The sequence below is a fragment of the Ambystoma mexicanum genome (assembly GCF_040938575.1).
Source record: "Ambystoma mexicanum isolate Mex_15411 chromosome 12 unlocalized genomic scaffold, UKY_AmexF1_1 Mex_chr12_unloc.1, whole genome shotgun sequence".
NCBI lineage: Eukaryota > Metazoa > Chordata > Amphibia > Caudata > Ambystomatidae > Ambystoma > Ambystoma mexicanum.
This window is the reverse complement of record NW_027182322.1, coordinates 5,336,729-5,356,334: the sequence shown is the minus strand read 5'-3', so window position 1 is coordinate 5,356,334 and position 19,606 is coordinate 5,336,729. Positions and strand designations below refer to the sequence as shown.

Here is a 19,606-nt window from a genome sequence, read left to right as displayed (position 1 = left end):
TCCTTCCCGTCTCGCCCGCATACATGGATGCACGTTCACGCCTCCTCCTTCTCTCGGCTTCATACGGGGATCATATCTCCTCCCTGTCTCACCCTCATGCAGGGATGCATGACCAATGCTCCTTCCTGTCTCGCCCGCATACATGGATGCACGTTCACGCCTCCTCCTTCTCTCGGCTTCATACAGGGATCATATCTCCTCCCTGTCTCACCCTCATGCAGGCATGCATGACCAATGCTCCTTCCCTTCTCGCCTGCATACATGGATGCACGTTCACGCCTCCTCCTTCTCTCGGCTTCATACGGGGATCATATCTCCTCCCTGTCTCACCCTCATGCAGGGATGCATGACCAATGCTCCTTCCTGTCTCGCCCGCATACATGGCTGCACGTTCACGCCTCCTCCTTCTCTCGGCTTCATACGGGGATCATATCTCCTCCCTGTCTCACCCTCATGCAGGGATGCATGACCAATGCTCCTTCCCTTCTCGCCTGCATACATGGATGCACGTTCACGCCTCCTCCTTCTCTCGGCTTCATACGGGGATCATATCTCCTCAATGTCTCACCCTCACTTCCAACATGTGTAACTTCTTGTTCTCTTTGACGTCTGGGGCATGGGTGGCTACTGCACAGCTCTAGATGTCGCCCACCTGCAAGGTGCTATTGAAAGCACTTTTCCACATTGGACGTGCTATATTAACCCCCTCTCCCCAAATACAATAAAAATAAAGAAATATATGTGCTTCCATAATGTCTACCTTCTAATGTTTCATATGTGTAAGCACATTGTCCTCCTCCTGACCACATTCTAAAACTATGTGCAAATTGTTCCTTCCATAAACTGTAACTTCCTTGGCCCTTTATTTATAATGACTGTTATACTCTCTCTCTTTCCGCCACAGTATAAAAAAGCCTAGCACACCTCATGATTGGACTAAGAAATTCCTGTCATTTAGTTGGAAATGATTTTCCCATTATCCCCAAAAACTCCGCACTGTGTCTAAGAACGCTTTTTTTCACAGGACAATACAGATCAGATTGACTTGAAAGGTCCTTTCACGCGACTACAGAATGCCTCTCATTCCACTAAAAGATACTCCAGTGCCTACAATAGCCTAGGACTAGACTATGAGTCCCAATGTAGAAAGACCACAAGTCCACAGATATGCCTGTTTATTTAAACATCTGTATTATCATCAGCGTGTGACTGTAAAGGCGGGACCTCGCGCTCTCTGTAACGCGCTCCATTGGCAACATCAGTTAAATGTCGTTGGTTCAATCCCTCGCGGATGTTGTTTTTATTCCCATGTGTAACTGGGAAATACTGTCGCTGCAATACATATGTCTTAATCAAGCTAGTGGTTATTGACGTAAATGGCAGTGTTATAATGTTTCATGTACTGCAAATGTCACCACATAATGCGCTCTTAATTAGATTTGGTTGAAATACATTACAGTCACCCGATGAAAAAGTGTGCAAAGAGCATTAAAGAAACAAAAGGTTCATAACAGTAACAGGACATATCGAATTGTTTCAGTCCTCCACAGAGATTGCCAATGTATTAATGGAAATTCTAAAATATCTGCCCAACTGCCGTGACATTGCCTCACCGCAATGCCGTGACTCGGATTCGAACCGAGGTTGCTGCGGCCACAACGCAGAGTACTAACCACTATACGATCACGGCGAGCTACTTGGGCTACTACAATGTGACGTTCCACCTCTATCATAAGCTGTAATCCATCTGTGATGTCATGACTCATGTTTGAATTAAAGGTTGGTTGTGATGTTATCCATGAGAATAAGTGGACACCTGATCCCCAGTCACTTATTTAAGATCTCAATAATCAAGTCAGAATCCAAATGAAAGTCATCAAAGTGGAGCCAATTAGAAATAATATAGTTACACAAACCTGGCAATGGTGCGGCAGCCAGGGCCGATAATGGCCCGCCAGCCTGAGAGCAGGAAAGTGTGAGAGCAGTGATGGTCTTGTGAGAGTTTACAGCTGTTATTGACCCTGTCCCCTTCCATTGCAGAGTTTTCTCCCTATAAGAAGTGCAGAGGCTCCCTCCGGGGTGCTAATAGTACATTTCTTTTTTTGCGCAGGAGAAGTGCTCTTCACCAATTGCACGTGCCAAATCACCCGAAGGCCACCACCATAAAATTCAGGCATTCATGTTCATGCGTCCTCCATGTTATGTCCTTATAAAGGGATGCATGTTCATGATGACTCCATGCCACACCTGCATACAAGGATGTATGTTCATGCCGCCTCGTTCTCTTGGCTTCATACAGGGATTTTATCTCCTCCCTGTCTCACCCTCATGCAGGGATGCATGACCAATGCTCCTTCCATTCTCGCCCGCATACATGGATGCACGTTCATGTCTCCTCGTTCTCTCGGCTTCATACAGGGATTTTATCTCCTCCCTGTCTCACCCTCAGGAAGGGATGCATGACCAATGCTCCTTCCCGTCTCGCCCGCATACATGGATGCACGTTCACGCCTCCTCCTTCTCTCGGCTTCATACGGGGATCATATCTCCTCCCTGTCTCACCCTCATGCAGGGATGCATGACCAATGCTCCTTCCTGTCTCACCCTCATGCAGGCATGCATGACCAATGCTCCTTCCCTTCTCGCCTGCATACATGGATGCACGTTCACGCCTCCTCCTTCTCTCGGCTTCATACGGGGATCATATCTCCTCCCTGTCTCACCCTCATGCAGGGATGCATGACCAATGCTCCTTCCTGTCTCGCCCGCATACATGGCTGCACGTTCACGCCTCCTCCTTCTCTCGGCTTCATACGGGGATCATATCTCCTCCCTGTCTCACCCTCATGCAGGGATGCATGACCAATGCTCCTTCCTGTCTCGCCCGCATACATGGATGCACGTTCACGCCTCCTCCTTCTCTCGGCTTCATACGGGGATCATATCTCCTCAATGTCTCACCCTCACTTCCAACATGTGTAACTTCTTGTTCTCTTTGACGTCTGGGGCATGGGTGGCTACTGCACAGCTCTAGATGTCGCCCACCTGCAAGGTGCTATGGAAAGCACTTTTCCACATTGGACGTGCTATATTAACCCCCTCTCCCCAAATACACTAAAAATAAAGAAATATATGTGCTTCCATAATGTCTACCTTCTAATGTTTCATATGTGTAAGCACATTGTCCTCCTCCTGACCACATTCTAAAACTATGTGCAAATTGTTCCTTCCATAAACTGTCACTTCCTTGGCCCTTTATTTATAATGACTGTTATACTCTCTCTCTTTCCGCCACAGTATAAAAAAGCCTAGCACACTTCATGATTGGACTAAGAAATTCCTGTCATTTAGTTGGAAATGATTTTCCCATTATCCCCAAAAACTCCTCACTGTGTCTAAGAACGCTTTTTTTCACAGGACAATACAGATCAGATTGACTTGAAAGGTCCTTTCACGCGACTACAGAATGCCTCTCATTCCACTAAAAGATACTCCAGTGCCTACAATAGCCTAGGACTAGACTATGAGTCCCAATGTAGAAAGACCACAAGTCCACAGATATGCCTGTTTATTTAAACATCTGTATTATCATCAGCGTGTGACTGTAAAGGCGGGACCTCGCGCTCTCTGTAACGCGCTCCATTGGCAACATCAGTTAAATGTCGCTGGTTCAATCCCTCGCGGATGTTGTTTTTATTCCCATTTGTAACTGGGAAATACTGTCGCTGCAATACATATGTCTTAATCAAGCTAGTGGTTATTGACGTAAATGGCAGTGTTATAATGTTTCATGTACTGCAAATGTCACCACATAATGCGCTCTTAATTAGATTTGGTTGAAATACATTACAGTCACCCGATGAAAAAGTGTGCAAAGAGCATTAAAGAAACAAAAGGTTCATAACAGTAACAGGACATATCGAATTGTTTCAGTCCTCCACAGAGATTGCCAATGTATTAATGGAAATTCTAAAATATCTGCCCAACTGCCGTGACATTGCCTCACCGCAATGCCGTGACTCGGATTCGAACCGAGGTTGCTGCGGCCACAACGCAGAGTACTAACCACTATACGATCACGGCGAGCTACTTGGGCTACTACAATGTGACGTTCCACCTCTATCATAAGCTGTAATCCATCTGTGATGTCATGACTCATGTTTGAATTAAAGGTTGGTTGTGATGTTATCCATGAGAATAAGTGGACACCTGATCCCCAGTCACTTATTTAAGATCTCAATAATCAAGTCAGAATCCAAATGAAAGTCATCAAAGTGGAGCCAATTAGAAATAATATAGTTACACAAACCTGGCAATGGTGCGGCAGCCAGGGCCGATAATGGCCCGCCAGCCTGAGAGCAGGAAAGTGTGAGAGCAGTGATGGTCTTGTGAGAGTTTACAGCTGTTATTGACCCTGTCCCCTTCCATTGCAGAGTTTTCTCCCTATAAGAAGTGCAGAGGCTCCCTCCGGGGTGCTAATAGTACATTTCTTTTTTTGCGCAGGAGAAGTGCTCTTCACCAATTGCACGTGCCAAATCACCCGAAGGCCACCACCATAAAATTCAGGCATTCATGTTCATGCGTCCTCCATGTTATGTCCTTATAAAGGGATGCATGTTCATGATGACTCCATGTCACACCTGCATACAAGGATGTATGTTCATGCCGCCTCGTTCTCTTGGCTTCATACAGGGATTTTATCTCCTCCCTGTCTCACCCTCATGCAGGGATGCATGACCAATGCTCCTTCCCTTCTCGCCCGCATACATGGATGCACGTTCATGTCTCCTCGTTCTCTCGGCTTCATACAGGGATTTTATCTCCTCCCTGTCTCACCCTCAGGAAGGGATGCATGACCAATGCTCCTTCCCGTCTCGCCCGCATACATGGATGCACGTTCACGCCTCCTCCTTCTCTCGGCTTCATACGGGGATCATATCTCCTCCCTGTCTCACCCTCATGCAGGGATGCATGACCAATGCTCCTTCCTGTCTCACCCTCATGCAGGCATGCATGACCAATGCTCCTTCCCTTCTCGCCTGCATACATGGATGCACGTTCACGCCTCCTCCTTCTCTCGGCTTCATACGGGGATCATATCTCCTCCCTGTCTCACCCTCATGCAGGGATGCATGACCAATGCTCCTTCCTGTCTCGCCCGCATACATGGCTGCACGTTCACGCCTCCTCCTTCTCTCGGCTTCATACGGGGATCATATCTCCTCCCTGTCTCACCCTCATGCAGGGATGCATGACCAATGCTCCTTCCTGTCTCGCCCGCATACATGGATGCACGTTCACGCCTCCTCCTTCTCTCGGCTTCATACGGGGATCATATCTCCTCAATGTCTCACCCTCACTTCCAACATGTGTAACTTCTTGTTCTCTTTGACGTCTGGGGCATGGGTGGCTACTGCACAGCTCTAGATGTCGCCCACCTGCAAGGTGCTATGGAAAGCACTTTTCCACATTGGACGTGCTATATTAACCCCCTCTCCCCAAATACACTAAAAATAAAGAAATATATGTGCTTCCATAATGTCTACCTTCTAATGTTTCATATGTGTAAGCACATTGTCCTCCTCCTGACCACATTCTAAAACTATGTGCAAATTGTTCCTTCCATAAACTGTCACTTCCTTGGCCCTTTATTTATAATGACTGTTATACTCTCTCTCTTTCCGCCACAGTATAAAAAAGCCTAGCACACTTCATGATTGGACTAAGAAATTCCTGTCATTTAGTTGGAAATGATTTTCCCATTATCCCCAAAAACTCCTCACTGTGTCTAAGAACGCTTTTTTTCACAGGACAATACAGATCAGATTGACTTGAAAGGTCCTTTCACGCGACTACAGAATGCCTCTCATTCCACTAAAAGATACTCCAGTGCCTACAATAGCCTAGGACTAGACTATGAGTCCCAATGTAGAAAGACCACAAGTCCACAGATATGCCTGTTTATTTAAACATCTGTATTATCATCAGCGTGTGACTGTAAAGGCGGGACCTCGCGCTCTCTGTAACGCGCTCCATTGGCAACATCAGTTAAATGTCGCTGGTTCAATCCCTCGCGGATGTTGTTTTTATTCCCATTTGTAACTGGGAAATACTGTCGCTGCAATACATATGTCTTAATCAAGCTAGTGGTTATTGACGTAAATGGCAGTGTTATAATGTTTCATGTCCTGCAAATGTCACCACATAATGCGCTCTTAATTAGATTTGGTTGAAATACATTACAGTCACCCGATGAAAAAGTGTGCAAAGAGCATTAAAGAAACAAAAGGTTCATAACAGTAACAGGACATATCGAATTGTTTCAGTCCTCCACAGAGATTGCCAATGTATTAATGGAAATTCTAAAATATCTGCCCAACTGCCGTGACATTGCCTCACCGCAATGCCGTGACTCGGATTCGAACCGAGGTTGCTGCGGCCACAACGCAGAGTACTAACCACTATACGATCACGGCGAGCTACTTGGGCTACTACAATGTGACGTTCCACCTCTATCATAAGCTGTAATCCATCTGTGATGTCATGACTCATGTTTGAATTAAAGGTTGGTTGTGATGTTATCCATGAGAATAAGTGGACACCTGATCCCCAGTCACTTATTTAAGATCTCAATAATCAAGTCAGAATCCAAATGAAAGTCATCAAAGTGGAGCCAATTAGAAATAATATAGTTACACAAACCTGGCAATGGTGCGGCAGCCAGGGCCGATAATGGCCCGCCAGCCTGAGAGCAGGAAAGTGTGAGAGCAGTGATGGTCTTGTGAGAGTTTACAGCTGTTATTGACCCTGTCCCCTTCCATTGCAGAGTTTTCTCCCTATAAGAAGTGCAGAGGCTCCCTCCGGGGTGCTAATAGTACATTTCTTTTTTTGCGCAGGAGAAGTGCTCTTCACCAATTGCACGTGCCAAATCACCCGAAGGCCACCACCATAAAATTCAGGCATTCATGTTCATGCGTCCTCCATGTTATGTCCTTATAAAGGGATGCATGTTCATGATGACTCCATGTCACACCTGCATACAAGGATGTATGTTCATGCCGCCTCGTTCTCTTGGCTTCATACAGGGATTTTATCTCCTCCCTGTCTCACCCTCATGCAGGGATGCATGACCAATGCTCCTTCCCTTCTCGCCCGCATACATGGATGCACGTTCATGTCTCCTCGTTCTCTCGGCTTCATACAGGGATTTTATCTCCTCCCTGTCTCACCCTCAGGAAGGGATGCATGACCAATGCTCCTTCCCGTCTCGCCCGCATACATGGATGCACGTTCACGCCTCCTCCTTCTCTCGGCTTCATACGGGGATCATATCTCCTCCCTGTCTCACCCTCATGCAGGGATGCATGACCAATGCTCCTTCCTGTCTCACCCTCATGCAGGCATGCATGACCAATGCTCCTTCCCTTCTCGCCTGCATACATGGATGCACGTTCACGCCTCCTCCTTCTCTCGGCTTCATACGGGGATCATATCTCCTCCCTGTCTCACCCTCATGCAGGGATGCATGACCAATGCTCCTTCCTGTCTCGCCCGCATACATGGCTGCACGTTCACGCCTCCTCCTTCTCTCGGCTTCATACGGGGATCATATCTCCTCCCTGTCTCACCCTCATGCAGGGATGCATGACCAATGCTCCTTCCTGTCTCGCCCGCATACATGGATGCACGTTCACGCCTCCTCCTTCTCTCGGCTTCATACGGGGATCATATCTCCTCAATGTCTCACCCTCACTTCCAACATGTGTAACTTCTTGTTCTCTTTGACGTCTGGGGCATGGGTGGCTACTGCACAGCTCTAGATGTCGCCCACCTGCAAGGTGCTATGGAAAGCACTTTTCCACATTGGACGTGCTATATTAACCCCCTCTCCCCAAATACACTAAAAATAAAGAAATATATGTGCTTCCATAATGTCTACCTTCTAATGTTTCATATGTGTAAGCACATTGTCCTCCTCCTGACCACATTCTAAAACTATGTGCAAATTGTTCCTTCCATAAACTGTCACTTCCTTGGCCCTTTATTTATAATGACTGTTATACTCTCTCTCTTTCCGCCACAGTATAAAAAAGCCTAGCACACCTCATGATTGGACTAAGAAATTCCTGTCATTTAGTTGGAAATGATTTTCCCATTATCCCCAAAAACTCCTCACTGTGTCTAAGAACGCTTTTTTTCACAGGACAATACAGATCAGATTGACTTGAAAGGTCCTTTCACGCGACTACAGAATGCCTCTCATTCCACTAAAAGATACTCCAGTGCCTACAATAGCCTAGGACTAGACTATGAGTCCCAATGTAGAAAGACCACAAGTCCACAGATATGCCTGTTTATTTAAACATCTGTATTATCATCAGCGTGTGACTGTAAAGGCGGGACCTCGCGCTCTCTGTAACGCGCTCCATTGGCAACATCAGTTAAATGTCGCTGGTTCAATCCCTCGCGGATGTTGTTTTTATTCCCATTTGTAACTGGGAAATACTGTCGCTGCAATACATATGTCTTAATCAAGCTAGTGGTTATTGACGTAAATGGCAGTGTTATAATGTTTCATGTACTGCAAATGTCACCACATAATGCGCTCTTAATTAGATTTGGTTGAAATACATTACAGTCACCCGATGAAAAAGTGTGCAAAGAGCATTAAAGAAACAAAAGGTTCATAACAGTAACAGGACATATCGAATTGTTTCAGTCCTCCACAGAGATTGCCAATGTATTAATGGAAATTCTAAAATATCTGCCCAACTGCCGTGACATTGCCTCACCGCAATGCCGTGACTCGGATTCGAACCGAGGTTGCTGCGGCCACAACGCAGAGTACTAACCACTATACGATCACGGCGAGCTACTTGGGCTACTACAATGTGACGTTCCACCTCTATCATAAGCTGTAATCCATCTGTGATGTCATGACTCATGTTTGAATTAAAGGTTGGTTGTGATGTTATCCATGAGAATAAGTGGACACCTGATCCCCAGTCACTTATTTAAGATCTCAATAATCAAGTCAGAATCCAAATGAAAGTCATCAAAGTGGAGCCAATTAGAAATAATATAGTTACACAAACCTGGCAATGGTGCGGCAGCCAGGGCCGATAATGGCCCGCCAGCCTGAGAGCAGGAAAGTGTGAGAGCAGTGATGGTCTTGTGAGAGTTTACAGCTGTTATTGACCCTGTCCCCTTCCATTGCAGAGTTTTCTCCCTATAAGAAGTGCAGAGGCTCCCTCCGGGGTGCTAATAGTACATTTCTTTTTTTGCGCAGGAGAAGTGCTCTTCACCAATTGCACGTGCCAAATCACCCGAAGGCCACCACCATAAAATTCAGGCATTCATGTTCATGCGTCCTCCATGTTATGTCCTTATAAAGGGATGCATGTTCATGATGACTCCATGCCACACCTGCATACAAGGATGTATGTTCATGCCGCCTCGTTCTCTTGGCTTCATACAGGGATTTTATCTCCTCCCTGTCTCACCCTCATGCAGGGATGCATGACCAATGCTCCTTCCCTTCTCGCCCGCATACATGGATGCACGTTCATGTCTCCTCGTTCTCTCGGCTTCATACAGGGATTTTATCTCCTCCCTGTCTCACCCTCAGGAAGGGATGCATGACCAATGCTCCTTCCCGTCTCGCCCGCATACATGGATGCACGTTCACGCCTCCTCCTTCTCTCGGCTTCATACGGGGATCATATCTCCTCCCTGTCTCACCCTCATGCAGGGATGCATGACCAATGCTCCTTCCTGTCTCGCCCGCATACATGGATGCACGTTCACGCCTCCTCCTTCTCTCGGCTTCATACAGGGATCATATCTCCTCCCTGTCTCACCCTCATGCAGGCATGCATGACCAATGCTCCTTCCCTTCTCGCCTGCATACATGGATGCACGTTCACGCCTCCTCCTTCTCTCGGCTTCATACGGGGATCATATCTCCTCCCTGTCTCACCCTCATGCAGGGATGCATGACCAATGCTCCTTCCTGTCTCGCCCGCATACATGGCTGCACGTTCACGCCTCCTCCTTCTCTCGGCTTCATACGGGGATCATATCTCCTTAATGTCTCACCCTCACTTCCAACATGTGTAACTTCTTGTTCTCTTTGACGTCTGGGGCATGGGTGGCTACTGCACAGCTCTAGATGTCGCCCACCTGCAAGGTGCTATTGAAAGCACTTTTCCACATTGGACGTGCTATATTAACCCCCTCTCCCCAAATACAATAAAAATAAAGAAATATATGTGCTTCCATAATGTCTACCTTCTAATGTTTCATATGTGTAAGCACATTGTCCTCCTCCTGACCACATTCTAAAACTATGTGCAAATTGTTCCTTCCATAAACTGTAACTTCCTTGGCCCTTTATTTATAATGACTGTTATACTCTCTCTCTTTCCGCCACAGTATAAAAAAGCCTAGCACACCTCATGATTGGACTAAGAAATTCCTGTCATTTAGTTGGAAATGATTTTCCCATTATCCCCAAAAACTCCTCACTGTGTCTAAGAACGCTTTTTTTCACAGGACAATACAGATCAGATTGACTTGAAAGGTCCTTTCACGCGACTACAGAATGCCTCTCATTCCACTAAAAGATACTCCAGTGCCTACAATAGCCTAGGACTAGACTATGAGTCCCAATGTAGAAAGACCACAAGTCCACAGATATGCCTGTTTATTTAAACATCTGTATTATCATCAGCGTGTGACTGTAAAGGCGGGACCTCGCGCTCTCTGTAACGCGCTCCATTGGCAACATCAGTTAAATGTCGTTGGTTCAATCCCTCGCGGATGTTGTTTTTATTCCCATTTGTAACTGGGAAATACTGTCGCTGCAATACATATGTCTTAATCAAGCTAGTGGTTATTGACGTAAATGGCAGTGTTATAATGTTTCATGTACTGCAAATGTCACCACATAATGCGCTCTTAATTAGATTTGGTTGAAATACATTACAGTCACCCGATGAAAAAGTGTGCAAAGAGCATTAAAGAAACAAAAGGTTCATAACAGTAACAGGACATATCGAATTGTTTCAGTCCTCCACAGAGATTGCCAATGTATTAATGGAAATTCTAAAATATCTGCCCAACTGCCATGACATTGCCTCACCGCAATGCCGTGACTCGGATTCGAACCGAGGTTGCTGCGGCCACAACGCAGAGTACTAACCACTATACGATCACGGCGAGCTACTTGGGCTACTACAATGTGACGTTCCACCTCTATCATAAGCTGTAATCCATCTGTGATGTCATGACTCATGTTTGAATTAAAGGTTGGTTGTGATGTTATCCATGAGAATAAGTGGACACCTGATCCCCAGTCACTTATTTAAGATCTCAATAATCAAGTCAGAATCCAAATGAAAGTCATCAAAGTGGAGCCAATTAGAAATAATATAGTTACACAAACCTGGCAATGGTGCGGCAGCCAGGGCCGATAATGGCCCGCCAGCCTGAGAGCAGGAAAGTGTGAGAGCAGTGATGGTCTTGTGAGAGTTTACAGCTGTTATTGACCCTGTCCCCTTCCATTGCAGAGTTTTCTCCCTATAAGAAGTGCAGAGGCTCCCTCCGGGGTGCTAATAGTACATTTCTTTTTTTGCGCAGGAGAAGTGCTCTTCACCAATTGCACGTGCCAAATCACCCGAAGGCCACCACCATAAAATTCAGGCATTCATGTTCATGCGTCCTCCATGTTATGTCCTTATAAAGGGATGCATGTTCATGATGACTCCATGTCACACCTGCATACAAGGATGTATGTTCATGCCGCCTCGTTCTCTTGGCTTCATACAGGGATTTTATCTCCTCCCTGTCTCACCCTCATGCAGGAATGCATGACCAATGCTCCTTCCCTTCTCGCCCGCATACATGGATGCACGTTCATGTCTCCTCGTTCTCTCGGCTTCATACAGGGATTTTATCTCCTCCCTGTCTCACCCTCAGGAAGGGATGCATGACCAATGCTCCTTCCCGTCTCGCCCGCATACATGGATGCACGTTCACGCCTCCTCCTTCTCTCGGCTTCATACGGGGATCATATCTCCTCCCTGTCTCACCCTCATGCAGGGATGCATGACCAATGCTCCTTCCTGTCTCGCCCGCATACATGGATGCACGTTCACGCCTCCTCCTTCTCTCGGCTTCATACAGGGATCATATCTCCTCCCTGTCTCACCCTCATGCAGGCATGCATGACCAATGCTCCTTCCCTTCTCGCCTGCATACATGGATGCACGTTCACGCCTCCTCCTTCTCTCGGCTTCATACGGGGATCATATCTCCTCCCTGTCTCACCCTCATGCAGGGATGCATGACCAATGCTCCTTCCTGTCTCGCCCGCATACATGGCTGCACGTTCACGCCTCCTCCTTCTCTCGGCTTCATACGGGGATCATATCTCCTCCCTGTCTCACCCTCATGCAGGGATGCATGACCAATGCTCCTTCCCTTCTCGCCTGCATACATGGATGCACGTTCACGCCTCCTCCTTCTCTCGGCTTCATACGGGGATCATATCTCCTCAATGTCTCACCCTCACTTCCAACATGTGTAACTTCTTGTTCTCTTTGACGTCTGGGGCATGGGTGGCTACTGCACAGCTCTAGATGTCGCCCACCTGCAAGGTGCTATTGAAAGCACTTTTCCACATTGGACGTGCTATATTAACCCCCTCTCCCCAAATACAATAAAAATAAAGAAATATATGTGCTTCCATAATGTCTACCTTCTAATGTTTCATATGTGTAAGCACATTGTCCTCCTCCTGACCACATTCTAAAACTATGTGCAAATTGTTCCTTCCATAAACTGTAACTTCCTTGGCCCTTTATTTATAATGACTGTTATACTCTCTCTCTTTCCGCCACAGTATAAAAAAGCCTAGCACACCTCATGATTGGACGAAGAAATTCCTGTCATTTAGTTGGAAATGATTTTCCCATTATCCCCAAAAACTCCTCACTGTGTCTAAGAACGCTTTTTTTCACAGGACAATACAGATCAGATTGACTTGAAAGGTCCTTTCACGCGACTACAGAATGCCTCTCATTCCACTAAAAGATACTCCAGTGCCTACAATAGCCTAGGACTAGACTATGAGTCCCAATGTAGAAAGACCACAAGTCCACAGATATGCCTGTTTATTTAAACATCTGTATTATCATCAGCGTGTGACTGTAAAGGCGGGACCTCGCGCTCTCTGTAACGCGCTCCATTGGCAACATCAGTTAAATGTCGTTGGTTCAATCCCTCGCGGATGTTGTTTTTATTCCCATTTGTAACTGGGAAATACTGTCGCTGCAATACATATGTCTTAATCAAGCTAGTGGTTATTGACGTAAATGGCAGTGTTATAATGTTTCATGTACTGCAAATGTCACCACATAATGCGCTCTTAATTAGATTTGGTTGAAATACATTACAGTCACCCGATGAAAAAGTGTGCAAAGAGCATTAAAGAAACAAAAGGTTCATAACAGTAACAGGACATATCGAATTGTTTCAGTCCTCCACAGAGATTGCCAATGTATTAATGGAAATTCTAAAATATCTGCCCAACTGCCGTGACATTGCCACACCGCAATGCCGTGACTCGGATTCGAACCGAGGTTGCTGCGGCCACAACGCAGAGTACTAACCACTATACGATCACGGCGAGCTACTTGGGCTACTACAATGTGACGTTCCACCTCTATCATAAGCTGTAATCCATCTGTGATGTCATGACTCATGTTTGAATTAAAGGTTGGTTGTGATGTTATCCATGAGAATAAGTGGACACCTGATCCCCAGTCACTTATTTAAGATCTCAATAATCAAGTCAGAATCCAAATGAAAGTCATCAAAGTGGAGCCAATTAGAAATAATATAGTTACACAAACCTGGCAATGGTGCGGCAGCCAGGGCCGATAATGGCCCGCCAGCCTGAGAGCAGGAAAGTGTGAGAGCAGTGATGGTCTTGTGAGAGTTTACAGCTGTTATTGACCCTGTCCCCTTCCATTGCAGAGTTTTCTCCCTATAAGAAGTGCAGAGGCTCCGTCCGGGGTGCTAATAGTACATTTCTTTTTTTGCGCAGGAGAAGTGCTCTTCACCAATTGCACGTGCCAAATCACCCGAAGGCCACCACCATAAAATTCAGGCATTCATGTTCATGCGTCCTCCATGTTATGTCCTTATAAAGGGATGCATGTTCATGATGACTCCATGTCACACCTGCATACAAGGATGTATGTTCATGCCGCCTCGTTCTCTTGGCTTCATACAGGGATTTTATCTCCTCCCTGTCTCACCCTCATGCAGGGATGCATGACCAATGCTCCTTCCCTTCTCGCCCGCATACATGGATGCACGTTCATGTCTCCTCGTTCTCTCGGCTTCATACAGGGATTTTATCTCCTCCCTGTCTCACCCTCAGGAAGGGATGCATGACCAATGCTCCTTCCCGTCTCGCCCGCATACATGGATGCACGTTCACGCCTCCTCCTTCTCTCGGCTTCATACGGGGATCATATCTCCTCCCTGTCTCACCCTCATGCAGGGATGCATGACCAATGCTCCTTCCTGTCTCGCCCGCATACATGGATGCACGTTCACGCCTCCTCCTTCTCTCGGCTTCATACAGGGATCATATCTCCTCCCTGTATCACCCTCATGCAGGCATGCATGACCAATGCTCCTTCCCTTCTCGCCTGCATACATGGATGCACGTTCACGCCTCCTCCTTCTCTCGGCTTCATACGGGGATCATATCTCCTCCCTGTCTCACCCTCATGCAGGGATGCATGACCAATGCTCCTTCCTGTCTCGCCCGCATACATGGCTGCACGTTCACGCCTCCTCCTTCTCTCGGCTTCATACGGGGATCATATCTCCTCCCTGTCTCACCCTCATGCAGGGATGCATGACCAATGCTCCTTCCCTTCTCGCCTGCATACATGGATGCACGTTCACGCCTCCTCCTTCTCTCGGCTTCATACGGGGATCATATCTCCTCAATGTCTCACCCTCACTTCCAACATGTGTAACTTCTTGTTCTCTTTGACGTCTGGGGCATGGGTGGCTACTGCACAGCTCTAGATGTCGCCCACCTGCAAGGTGCTATTGAAAGCACTTTTCCACATTGGACGTGCTATATTAACCCCCTCTCCCCAAATACAATGAAAATAAAGAAATATATGTGCTTCCATAATGTCTACCTTCTAATGTTTCATATGTGTAAGCACATTGTCCTCCTCCTGACCACATTCTAAAACTATGTGCAAATTGTTCCTTCCATAAACTGTAACTTCCTTGGCCCTTTATTTATAATGACTGTTATACTCTCTCTCTTTCCGCCACAGTATAAAAAAGCCTAGCACACCTCATGATTGGACTAAGAATTCCTGTCATTTAGTTGGAAATGATTTTCCCATTATCCCCAAAAACTCCTCACTGTGTCTAAGAACGCTTTTTTTCGCAGGACAATACAGATCAGATTGACTTGAAAGGTCCTTTCACGCGACTACAGAATGCCTCTCATTCCACTAAAAGATACTCCAGTGCCTACAATAGCCTAGGACTAGACTATGAGTCCCAATGTAGAAAGACCACAAGTCCACAGATATGCCTGTTTATTTAAACATCTGTATTATCATCAGCGTGTGACTGTAAAGGCGGGACCTCGCGCTCTCTGTAACGCGCTCCATTGGCAACATCAGTTAAATGTCGTTGGTTCAATCCCTCGCGGATGTTGTTTTTATTCCCATTTGTAACTGGGAAATACTGTCGCTGCAATACATATGTCTTAATCAAGCTAGTGGTTATTGACGTAAATGGCAGTGTTATAATGTTTCATGTACTGCAAATGTCACCACATAATGCGCTCTTAATTAGATTTGGTTGAAATACATTACAGTCACCCGATGAAAAAGTGTGCAAAGAGCATTAAAGAAACAAAAGGTTCATAACAGTAACAGGACATATCGAATTGTTTCAGTCCTCCACAGAGATTGCCAATGTATTAATGGAAATTCTAAAATATCTGCCCAACTGCCGTGACATTGCCTCACCGCAATGCCGTGACTCGGATTCGAACCGAGGTTGCTGCGGCCACAACGCAGAGTACTAACCACTATACGATCACGGCGAGCTACTTGGGCTACTACAATGTGACGTTCCACCTCTATCATAAGCTGTAATCCATCTGTGATGTCATGACTCATGTTTGAATTAAAGGTTGGTTGTGATGTTATCCATGAGAATAAGTGGACACCTGATCCCCAGTCACTTATTTAAGATCTCAATAATCAAGTCAGAATCCAAATGAAAGTCATCAAAGTGGAGCCAATTAGAAATAATATAGTTACACAAACCTGGCAATGGTGCGGCAGCCAGGGCCGATAATGGCCCGCCAGCCTGAGAGCAGGAAAGTGTGAGAGCAGTGATGGTCTTGTGAGAGTTTACAGCTGTTATTGACCCTGTCCCCTTCCATTGCAGAGTTTTCTCCCTATAAGAAGTGCAGAGGCTCCCTCCGGGGTGCTAATAGTACATTTCTTTTTTTGCGCAGGAGAAGTGCTCTTCACCAATTGCACGTGCCAAATCACCCGAAGGCCACCACCATAAAATTCAGGCATTCATGTTCATGCGTCCTCCATGTTATGTCCTTATAAAGGGATGCATGTTCATGATGACTCCATGTCACACCTGCATACAAGGATGTATGTTCATGCCGCCTCGTTCTCTTGGCTTCATACAGGGATTTTATCTCCTCCCTGTCTCACCCTCATGCAGGGATGCATGACCAATGCTCCTTCCCTTCTCGCCCGCATACATGGATGCACGTTCATGTCTCCTCGTTCTCTCGGCTTCATACAGGGATTTTATCTCCTCCCTGTCTCACCCTCAGGAAGGGATGCATGACCAATGCTCCTTCCCGTCTCGCCCGCATACATGGATGCACGTTCACGCCTCCTCCTTCTCTCGGCTTCATACGGGGATCATATCTCCTCCCTGTCTCACCCTCATGCAGGGATGCATGACCAATGCTCCTTCCTGTCTCGCCCGCATACATGGATGCACGTTCACGCCTCCTCCTTCTCTCGGCTTCATACAGGGATCATATCTCCTCCCTGTCTCACCCTCATGCAGGCATGCATGACCAATGCTCCTTCCCTTCTCGCCTGCATACATGGATGCACGTTCACGCCTCCTCCTTCTCTCGGCTTCATACGGGGATCATATCTCCTCCCTGTCTCACCCTCATGCAGGGATGCATGACCAATGCTCCTTCCTGTCTCGCCCGCATACATGGCTGCACGTTCACGCCTCCTCCTTCTCTCGGCTTCATACGGGGATCATATCTCCTCCCTGTCTCACCCTCATGCAGGGATGCATGACCAATGCTCCTTCCCTTCTCGCCTGCATACATGGATGCACGTTCACGCCTCCTCCTTCTCTCGGCTTCATACGGGGATCATATCTCCTCAATGTCTCACCCTCACTTCCAACATGTGTAACTTCTTGTTCTCTTTGACGTCTGGGGCATGGGTGGCTACTGCACAGCTCTAGATGTCGCCCACCTGCAAGGTGCTATTGAAAGCACTTTTCCACATTGGACGTGCTATATTAACCCCCTCTCCCCAAATACAATAAAAATAAAGAAATATATGTGCTTCCATAATGTCTACCTTCTAATGTTTCATATGTGTAAGCACATTGTCCTCCTCCTGACCACATTCTAAAACTATGTGCAAATTGTTCCTTCCATAAACTGTAACTTCCTTGGCCCTTTATTTATAATGACTGTTATACTCTCTCTCTTTCCGCCACAGTATAAAAAAGCCTAGCACACCTCATGATTGGACTAAGAAATTCCTGTCATTTAGTTGGAAATGATTTTCCCATTATCCCCAAAAACTCCTCACTGTGTCTCAGAACGCTTTTTTTCACAGGACAATACAGATCAGATTGACTTGAAAGGTCCTTTCACGCGACTACAGAATGCCTCTCATTCCACTAAAAGATACTCCAGTGCCTACAATAGCCTAGGACTAGACTATGAGTCCCAATGTAGAAAGACCACAAGTCCACAGATATGCCTGTTTATTTAAACATCTGTATTATCATCAGCGTGTGACTGTAAAGGCGGGACCTCGCGCTCTCTGTAACGCGCTCCATTGGCAACATCAGTTAAATGTCGTTGGTTCAATCCCTCGCGGATGTTGTTTTTATTCCCATTTGTAACTGGGAAATACTGTCGCTGCAATACATATGTCTTAATCAAGCTAGTGGTTATTGACGTAAATGGCAGTGTTATAATGTTTCATGTACTGCAAATGTCACCACATAATGCGCTCTTAATTAGATTTGGTTGAAATACATTACAGTCACCCGATGAAAAAGTGTGCAAAGAGCATTAAAGAAACAAAAGGTTCATAACAGTAACAGGACATATCGAATTGTTTCAGTCCTCCACAGAGATTGCCAATGTATTAATGGAAATTCTAAAATATCTGCCCAACTGCCGTGACATTGCCTCACCGCAATGCCGTGACTCGGATTCAAACCGAGGTTGCTGCGGCCACAACGCAGAGTACTAACCACTATACGATCACAGCGAGCTACTTGGACCGCTACAATGTGAAGTTCCACCTCTATCATAAGCTGTACTCCATCTGTGATGTCATGACTCATGTTTGAATTAAAGGTTGGTTGTGATGTTATCCATGAGAATAAGTGGACACCTGATCCCCAGTCACTTATTTAAGATCTCAATAATCAAGTCAGAATCCAAATGAAAGTCATCAAAGTGGAGATAATTAGAAATAATATAGTTACACAAACCTGGCAATGGTGCGGCAGCCAGGGCCGATAATGGCCCGCCAGCCTGAGAGCAGGAAAGTGTGAGAGCAGTGATGGTCTTGTGAGAGTTTACAGCTGTTATTGACCCTGTCCCCTTCCATTGCAGAGTTTTCTCCCTATAAGAAGTGCAGAGGCTCCCTCCGGGGTGCTAATAGTACATTTCTTTTTTTGCGCAGGAGAAGTGCTCTTCACCAATTGCACGTGCCAAATCACCCGAAGGCCACCACCATAAAATTCAGGCATTCATGTTCATGCGTCCTCCATGTTATGTCCTTATAAAGGGATGCATGTTCATGATGACTCCATGTCACACCTGCATACAAGGATGCATGTTCATGCCGCCTCGTTCTCTTGGCTTCATACAGGGATTTTATCTCCTCCCTGTCTCACCCTCATGCAGGGATGCATGACCAATGCTCCTTCCCTTCTCGCCCGCATACATGGATGCACGTTCATGTCTCCTCGTTCTCTCGGCTTCATACAGGGATTTTATCTCCTCCCTGTCTCACCCTCAGGAAGGGATGCATGACCAATGCTCCTTCCCGTCTCGCCCGCATACATGGATGCACGTTCACGCCTCCTCCTTCTCTCGGCTTCATACGGGGATCATATCTCCTCCCTGTCTCACCCTCATGCAGGGATGCATGACCAATGCTCCTTCCTGTCTCGCCCGCATACATGGATGCACGTTCACGCCTCCTCCTTCTCTCGGCTTCATACAGGGATCATATCT

The 19,606-nt window shown here is 46.4% G+C and overlaps 7 non-coding genes across 7 annotated transcripts; all 7 read right to left on the bottom strand.

Annotated features, from left to right (window-relative positions):
• Positions 1–1,618: 1,618 nt before the first annotated feature.
• On the bottom strand, positions 1,619–1,690 carry TRNAH-GUG (transfer RNA histidin (anticodon GUG)). Its single transcript has one exon. It is a non-coding gene; the product is annotated as a tRNA-His (tRNA).
• Positions 1,691–4,011: 2,321 nt separating this feature from the next.
• Positions 4,012–4,083, bottom strand: TRNAH-GUG (transfer RNA histidin (anticodon GUG)). Its single transcript has one exon. It is a non-coding gene; the product is annotated as a tRNA-His (tRNA).
• Positions 4,084–6,404: 2,321 nt separating this feature from the next.
• Positions 6,405–6,476, bottom strand: TRNAH-GUG (transfer RNA histidin (anticodon GUG)). The gene has a single exon. It is a non-coding gene; the product is annotated as a tRNA-His (tRNA).
• Positions 6,477–8,797: 2,321 nt separating this feature from the next.
• TRNAH-GUG (transfer RNA histidin (anticodon GUG)) lies at positions 8,798–8,869 on the bottom strand. The gene has a single exon. It is a non-coding gene; the product is annotated as a tRNA-His (tRNA).
• A 2,279-nt stretch (positions 8,870–11,148) lies between these two features.
• TRNAH-GUG (transfer RNA histidin (anticodon GUG)) lies at positions 11,149–11,220 on the bottom strand. The gene has a single exon. It is a non-coding gene; the product is annotated as a tRNA-His (tRNA).
• A 2,398-nt stretch (positions 11,221–13,618) lies between these two features.
• On the bottom strand, positions 13,619–13,690 carry TRNAH-GUG (transfer RNA histidin (anticodon GUG)). Its single transcript has one exon. It is a non-coding gene; the product is annotated as a tRNA-His (tRNA).
• Positions 13,691–16,087: 2,397 nt separating this feature from the next.
• Positions 16,088–16,159, bottom strand: TRNAH-GUG (transfer RNA histidin (anticodon GUG)). The gene has a single exon. It is a non-coding gene; the product is annotated as a tRNA-His (tRNA).
• Between the last annotated feature and the right edge of the window lie 3,447 nt (positions 16,160–19,606).